Here is an 8,891-nt window from a genome sequence, read left to right as displayed (position 1 = left end):
ACTTATCAGAAACACCCTGTATAATCCAGGAGATATCATGACATCATTCATAGAGGGCCTGTATGAATTACGAGGACGTTTGGAAAATGCCGGTGAGGCGATAGAAGATAAGGATTTTGCATACATAATGATTGAATCACTACCGGACAAGTATGAAGCTTTAACGCAACAGATCTATCATGCACCTGCATCAGAGTTCAAACCAGAATTAATCAAGGAGAAGTTGATAGAAGAGTATGAAAGGCAGCTCGAAAAAGAAAAGCAAGGAGAAGCAAGAACTGCATTTCATGTACAATCAAGCTCACAACAGCAACAACAGCCTCAGTCAAGCTATCAAAGACGACCGTTCAACGGAGCATGTTATAACTGCGGACGAAAAAGTCATAAATCAAATGAATGTAGACCTAGACGGAGGACTGGACATCAACCGCAGAAATCAAAAAGGCAAGAAGACAGAAGGATGAATGCATGCATAGCCTCAGCATGTTATAGTTCAACGGGAATAAACGATTGGGTCCTTGATTCGGCAGCATCACATCGCTTTTGTAACAACAAAAGTTGGTTTCACACGTACACTAAAGAAGAATCGGACGTTTCTCTTGGAGAAGGACAGTCGAAAGCAGTAGGGAAAGGTGATATCATGATCCAGATGCACAACGGTAAAGAAACCACATATCTACGTTTAACGGGTGTTATTCATACACCAGGAATGAGTAAAAATTTACTATCAGTACGACTTATGGATAAAGCTGGATTCAAGAGTATCATCGAGAACCAGAGATTCGTTTCTTATTTCCCCAATGGACAAAAAATATTCGAGGCCAAGATGAGGAACAACTTTTACGTATTGGAAGTACAAGTCCTATATGAAGAACCGTACTTCGAGCCTGAAGCTCACGTCAGTATATCCTCTACTGAAAAATGGCATAGTCGCCTAGGACACGTAAATGGTCAAGATTTGCAATTCATGTCAAAACATCAAATGCTACAAGGATTGGAATCGATAACATTACCGTTACCAGTATGTGATGCTTGCAAAGTGAGTAAAAGTACAACGCAGAGCCATAAAAGAAATACGCTGATCATGAGCAAGGAATGTCTCGAACTAGTGCATTCAGATGTCTGGGGCCCAGAACCCGTACAATCCATGGACGGGTCATGATACTACGTATCTTTTGTTGACGATTATAGCAGATACGTTCATATCTATACAATGGCAAGAAAGGATGAAGTCTTCGATCGTTTCAAGGCGTATAAGGCACTGGTAGAAAAACAGACGGAGAAGACTTTAAAAATCATACGAACCGACAACAGATTAGAATACTGTTCAAACAAGTTCGATGCATTTTGTATCAAAGAAGGAATCCAACACCAAAGAACAAACACATATTTACCGGCATGAATGGGATCGCCGAAAGGATAAATCGGACGTTGGTAGAAATGGTGCGAATCTATCTTGAAGAATCCCACTTGCCACACTCATTATGATTGGAGTTGGTACGCACCGCAGCCTACATGAAGAATCGCCTTAAACATTCAAAATTGGGTACCAAAGTCCCATTGGAAGTATGGAACGGTAAACACCCCAGCGTTAGACATTTACGGAAAATAGGTTGTTTGACCTATGTGCATATACCGAAACCATTGAGAGCAAGTAAACTGCACAATAGAGCCAGGAAAGGGATTTTAGTTGGATATGCCGTTCAAACAAGGGGATATCGAATATGGTATCCAGGTGAAAAACGAATCATCGAATCAAGTCATGTGGAATTTGATGAAGACGTTGTAGGCATGATCGCACTCACAGCGATGAAGAACCAAAGAGATGAATATACATATATATGGCCAACCCATTACGATGAGAAACAAGATTTAACTGAAGAAGTGCAGGACCAGATAGAAGAGGCACCAGTGGTCATTAACGAGCCCATTGCACCAGAGCAAGAAGAACCAAATCCAGCAACTGAGCCCAATGAACCAGTAGCGAAGATCATCACAAATGTGGAAGGATTACCTGGCTGGAAGAAAGAAGTTCGCATACGACAATCAGGGAGAAGAGCTGGAAAAACTGATATTTACTACTATAAAGATCCCGACGGCAAGAGGTTACGGTCAACACATGAAGTCAAACAGTATCTACGACAGAATGGGTTGAACTATAGGATGTCATTGTTCGATTTCTCCACAACGAATATCCCACACGCGGTACAAGACCAAAACGAGGTACAGGAAGATAACGAGGAATTTTATGAAGCCCAATTTACGGAAGTCTTGATCGCCAAGAATTTCGAAGAAGCCATCAAGTCACCTGAAAAATAGTTATGGAAAGCTGCAATGGATGACGAAATAAAAACTCTTACAGACAGACAAGTTATGACCACAGTTCCGAAACCTCATGGGAAGAAGATAACCGGATGTCGATGGGTTTTCTTAACTAAGAAGGATAATCTTGGGAATATCATTAGATACAAGGCGAGACTCGTTGCCAAAGGGTTTAACCAAATTCAAGGCATTGACTACAATGATACATTCGCTCCTGTCGTCAACTTCGCAATAATTCGACTATTAATAACGGTATTCATCATCCACCTTGGATGGCAACATTGCCATGTAGATGTCAAGAACGCTTATTTGTATGGACAACTCGACAAAGAAGTCTACATGGACTTAATTCCCGGATACCACGTTTTAGCTGATCCATCGCAACACTGCTTAAAATTAACGAAGTCAGAGTGCAAGACAGTGGTTTGACGAATTGGATCGGACATTCACGAAGCTGGGGTGCAATAAATTGATGGGAACGAATTGCGTTTATCACAAGTATATGAAGGCCGTCATCATGGTATACGTGGACGATTTAGTTATTATGACCAAGGATACATCAATTATGAAACAAACCCAAGAGGAGTTAATGAAGACGTATGAATTAACCGTACTCGGACCCTTAACGAAAATCCTAGGTGTGTAGATAAAGGAAGATCAAGATGGAATCAAGTTACATCAATCCACTTACATAGACCATATTGCCAAGAAATTCAACATAACAGTGGAAAACCCTGTCAGCTTACCGATAGTACCGAGTATTAATTTAACGAGACGAGACTGTCCAGAAACCCAAGAAGAACAAGAAAAAATGAAGAAATATCCTTATCAAGGATTAATTGGAACGTTACTTTTCTTGGCCCAGCGGACTCGTCCAGATATTCTTTATACAGTGATAAACTTATCCCAATTTAATGCCAATCCCGGATTCGTACATTGGCAGAGATTTTGTCAACTAGCGTGTTAAGTTATAACTACTCGGGATTATGGACTACATTATACGCAAGATGAGGAGCCCAGATTAAACCTATATTCAGACAGCGACTGGGCGGCAGATAAGGACACACGAAGGTCAACTTGCGGCTACATTTGTTATAACGGTTCATCACCAGTATCATGGCGAGCCTTTAAGCAGAAATCCATCACACTTTCGACCATGGAGGCTGAATATGTCGCGTTATCAGAGACTATTAAGGAATTATTATGGCTTTACCCTATAATGATAGAATTGAGTACTGTGTTTAACAATAGATTATTGAAACCTTGTGTATTCTGTGATAACGAATCAGCTATATATTATGCACAAAATGCAATAGAAAATCATCGATCAAAACACATCGATATAAGATATCACTTTATACGCGAAAATATAAATAATAAAGTGTTTGATTTACAATATGTTAATACTAAAAGTAACGTAGCCGATATCTTTACTAAAGCTCTACATAAGATAAATTTTCAAAAATGTATAGACTTACTTCAAATGTTGAAATAATTATGTAATGGTATTTTACTTATTCGGTCAAAGAGCTTGTTGATAAAAATAGACATAGTAGGCTTTGATCAGAATAGACTAGTAGGTCAGATAAGGAAAGATAGGGAGAGATCGATAAGGTGACGTCATCCAACTGTTATCTTTGTCAGCCCTCTTTACTTTGCACAGTCAGTTCCCTTTGATATTTCAACCAGTTAATTAGATTAATCCGTCCCAATTAAAGTTGTATTAATTTATTTATGATATTCTTAACCTTTAATAAAGATTTGTTATGTTTGTTCAACAACATGTATGATTCACTACATAATAGACCACAGGTTATTTATAACAAACTCAGACATTCCGGTTTGGGGCGTGATGGTGAATACGGTCAAGACGAGATCCGAACCGTACTTGAACAATTAACCCGAGGTTGCGATACCGTTTACGTAAAAGGGCCAGATCAAGTTTTTTCTTGGAAACCTCCGGGTTGTGGATATAGGAAGGATGGGTGCCCCTTCAATTCGCATTATGCCGGGAGGGGAAGATGTCTATGACCCCCATTTACGATTCCCGCATAACGGTAAGAGCTAGAAAAATTGAGGTCTTTTTCAATGCTCAAGAAATGGCACCTCAGAGCCGCGCCGGTTCGGTTGATTGGGGTTTAGCCGAAGCTCCGGTTTTGCTGGGACCCGATCGTAATATAATTCCGGCCGGCGCTGAATCTCCTTATTCGTGGGAGAGTAATTGGGGTGACGATAGCGACATAGACATCGCCATTTTACGTAACGTTATCAACACTGAATACCGGCCCCGTACCGAAACCCCTCCACCCCCATACCCTGGTACTCCTTCCCCTCCTCCAAACATCCTTCTTCCCGATGATCCGCTTGAGCGAATTCAACATCCACCCCAGTCTGTTGTCAATCAGGAAGGGCCTCCGATTCCTGGCGCCGATCGTCGCGAGATAACGTTAAACCTATCTGACGGTAAATAGAAAACTTTTTTAAATATTACATCTTTATTAACTGTAAAATAATGAATCATTTATTAATTGTAAACTAATCTTTTGCAGTAACGCGCGGCACCCCGATCCAAATCATCGTGTCGGGTGGTAAGTATATATTAGCATTTGAAAAGATTTAAAATATTCTTAGTGCAATAATAATACTCTATTGATTCGTTACAGAGGGGCCTTTGCTTTTAAAGATTACTTTTTAAATTTATTTGTTCATGTTTATCTATTTTATGTACTTTTCATTTATATCTTACTTTATGTATTTTTCATTTATATCTTACTTTATGTATTTTTTCGTTTATACATTATTTATGTATGGATATGTAATAGCACAATTAACCTATTTTTTTACATATAAAGTATACGTTGTCAGTCAATACCATTAAACGTATTCGTGACATCTTGTTTAGTCAATTTTCTGATAGTAATATCTTTCTAGCGCAATGACCGAGTAACGGATAACATGTAGCCGTAAATAAAATCGTCTCGAGTGAAATTCGAGACGTAAACAGATCTTTAATCAGTTAACATACATCGCATAAGCTAACACCCTCTTATCTAAGTCTGGCGATTACGTCACGACTAAAGAGAGACCAGTTCACGCCCTTAACCCTTTGTTAACCAATTAACAAAGACTTAATCAATTGGCGACCCCCACTATCGACCAATAAACAAAGTCAGAGAAACCCACCCGGATAAAAAACCCGCTATTCCCCGTGCTGGACTCACGCGTGAATTCTCGCGCGAGTCTAGCGTGCTAGAAGGCTTGCGGCACATTTAAATGACCTAATTACCACTCCATATATCGGGTGGTTAACTACTTCTGCCACCGGATAGCCAGCACCCTATTCGCCTGCCACCGGATAGTCATCACCCGCTTCGCCTGCCACCGGATAGTCATCACCCGCTTCGCCTGCCACCGGATAGTCATCACCCGCTCCGCCGCCCACCGGATAGTCATCACCCGCTCCGCCTCCCACCGGATAGTCATCACACGCTACGCCTGTCACCGGATAGTCAGCACCCGCTACGCCTGCCACCGGATAGTCAGCACCCGCTACGCCTGCCACCGGATAGTCAGCACCCGCTACGCCTGCCACCGGATAGTCAGCACCCGCTACGCCTGCCACCGGATAGTCAGCACCCGCTACGCCTGCCACCGGATAGTCAGCACCCGCTACGCCTGCCACCGGATAGTCAGCACCCGCTACCCCTGCCACCGGATAGTCAGCACCCGCTACGACTGCCAACGGATAGTCATCACACGCTTCGCCTGCCGCCGGATAGTCATCACACGCTTCGCCTGCCGCCGGATAGTCATCACACGCTTCGCCTGCCACCGGATAGTCATCAAACGCTTCGCCTGGCACCGGATAGTCATCACACGCTTCGCCTGCCACCGGATAGTCATCACCCGCTTCGCCTGCCACCGGATAGTCAGCACCCGCTACGCCTGCCACCGGATAGTCAGCACCCGCTACGCCTGCCACCGGATAGTCAGCACCCGCTACGCCTGCCACCGGATAGTCAGCACCCGCTTCGCCTGCCACCGGATAGTCAGCACCCGCTTCGCCTGCCACCGGATAGTCAGCACCCGCTACGCCTGCCACCGGATAGTCAGCACCCGCTACGCCTGCCACCGGATAGTCAGCACCCGCTACGCCTGCCACCGGATAGTCAGCAAGCACTTCGCATTTCACCGGATCGCCAGCACCCGCTTCGCCGGCCACCGGATAGTCAGCACCCGCTTCGCCTGACACCTGATAGTCAGCACCCGCTTCGCCTGACACCTGATAGTCAGCACCCGCTTCGCCTGACACCTGATAGTCAGCACCCGCTTCGCCTGACACCTGATAGTCAGCACCCGCTTCGCCTGACACCTGATAGTCAGCACCCGCTTCGCCTGCCACCGGATAGTCAGCACCCGCTTCGCCTGACACCTGATAGTCAGCACCCGCTTCGCCTGACACCTGATAGTCAGCACCCGCTTCGCCTGACACCTGATAGTCAGCACCCGCTTCGCCTGACACCTGATAGTCAGCACCCGCTTCGCCTGACACCTGATAGTCAGCACCCGCTTCGCCTGCCACCGGATAGTCAGCACCCGCTTCGCCTGCCACCGGATAGTCAGTACCCGCTTCGCCTCTCACCGGATAGTCAGCAGCACTACGCCTGCCACCGGATAGTCAGCAGCACTACGCCTGCCACCGGATAGTCAGCAAGCACTTCGCATTTCACCGGATCGCCAGCACCCGCTTCGCCGGCCACCGGATAGTCAGCACCCGCTTCGCCTGCCACCGGATAGTCAGCACCCGCTTTGCCTGCCACCGGATAGTCAGCACCCGCTTCGCCTGCCACCGGATAGTCAGCTCCCGCTTTGCCTGCCACCGGATAGTCAGCACCCGCTTCGCCTGCCACCGGATAGTCAGCACCCGCTTTGCCTGCCACCGGATAGTCAGCACCCGCTTCGCCTGCCACCGGATAGTCAGCACCCGCTTCGCCTGCCACCGGATAGTCAGCACCCGCTTCGCCTGCCACCGGATAGTCAGCACCCGCTTCGCCTGCCACCGGATAGTCAGCACCCGCTTCGCCTGCCACCGGATAGTCAGCACCCGCTACGCCTGCCACCGGATAGTCAGCAAGCACTTGGCATTTCACCGGATCGCCAGCACCCGCTTCGCCGGCCACCGGATAGTCAGCACCCGCTTCGCCTGACACCTGATAGTCAGCACCCGCTTCGCCTGACACCTGATAGTCAGCACCCGCTTCGCCTGACACCTGATAGTCAGCACCCGCTTCGCCTGACACCTGATAGTCAGCACCCGCTTCGCCTGACACCTGATAGTCAGCACCCGCTTCGCCTGCCACCGGATAGTCAGCACCCGCTTCGCCTGACACCTGATAGTCAGCACCCGCTTCGCCTGACACCTGATAGTCAGCACCCGCTTCGCCTGACACCTGATAGTCAGCACCCGCTTCGCCTGCCACCGGATAGTCAGCACCCGCTTCGCCTGCCACCGGATAGTCAGCACCCGCTTCGCCTGCCACCGGATAGTCAGCACCCGCTTCACCTGCCACCGGATAGTCAGCACCCGCTTCGCCTGCCACCGGATAGTCAGCACCCGCTTTGCCTGCCACCGGATAGTCAGCACCCGCTTTGCCTGCCACCGGATAGTCAGCAAGCACTTCGCATTTCACCGGATCGCCAGGACCCACTTCGCCTGCCACCGGATAGCCAGCACCACTTTCGCCACGGCAGCATCCGCGCTGCATAGGAGCTTTAGATTGAAAGCACGTGACAATTTATCCGACTACGAATTCAGGCTCTTTCTATAACAAAGGGGTCTTTAGTTTTACTGCTCTAGTTAATGCTAGTCTTATGGTGATTTCATCACAATAATTTGAATGATCAGATAAAATAACTTATGTTTTGGCTTTTTTTGTCGATGTTGGGACCGCTTTCTTAGAATAACATTTCGGATATTTTAGAGTTTGAAAGGCTACTGAAGTTGCAAAATATTGCTCCTTACGAACCAATTCCATCCATTTTTGCCGTTAATGGTCATTTTTAGATTATTTTTCAAGCTATGTTTCACGTGTTGTAAAACTAAAAACCAATGTCCGAAAGAAAACTGAAGGGCGAATGGGTAGTCGATAAGATCTGATACGCTGTTAAAAGAAGTTACAAAATTGTAGAAAATGTTGAGGCATGGGTATACGACGTGACTTTTTAAGATAAAACTACAGGGAAGGGGGACTGTTTCAGGAATATATAGATACGTTTCTGAAATACGAAACAGAAATTGAAGTAAGAAGTATATTAACTATAAATTAAAGAATCATTTTAGTCAAATATATCCCGTCAGAGGGGCACGAATTTGAACAAAAACATACCAAAAATGTAGAAGACCATACCATCGCGATGGCGAGATAACGTTTTTTAAAAGCTTTAGAACCAGTAAGTCAACACTGCTTCTATCACGATACTGATTCCCTGTTCTATATGCCACGTACCGCTAATCCTCTATTAGAAACTGGCGATTACTTGGGACAACCTAAAAACGGAATAAAAGGTTA

The sequence above is a fragment of the Phalangium opilio genome, unplaced genomic scaffold (genome assembly GCF_054372755.1).
Source record: "Phalangium opilio isolate 3A_F unplaced genomic scaffold, DU_Popi_V2 ptg000037l_1, whole genome shotgun sequence".
Taxonomy (NCBI): Eukaryota; Metazoa; Arthropoda; class Arachnida; order Opiliones; family Phalangiidae; genus Phalangium; species Phalangium opilio.
Note: the sequence above shows the minus strand (reverse complement) of the source record.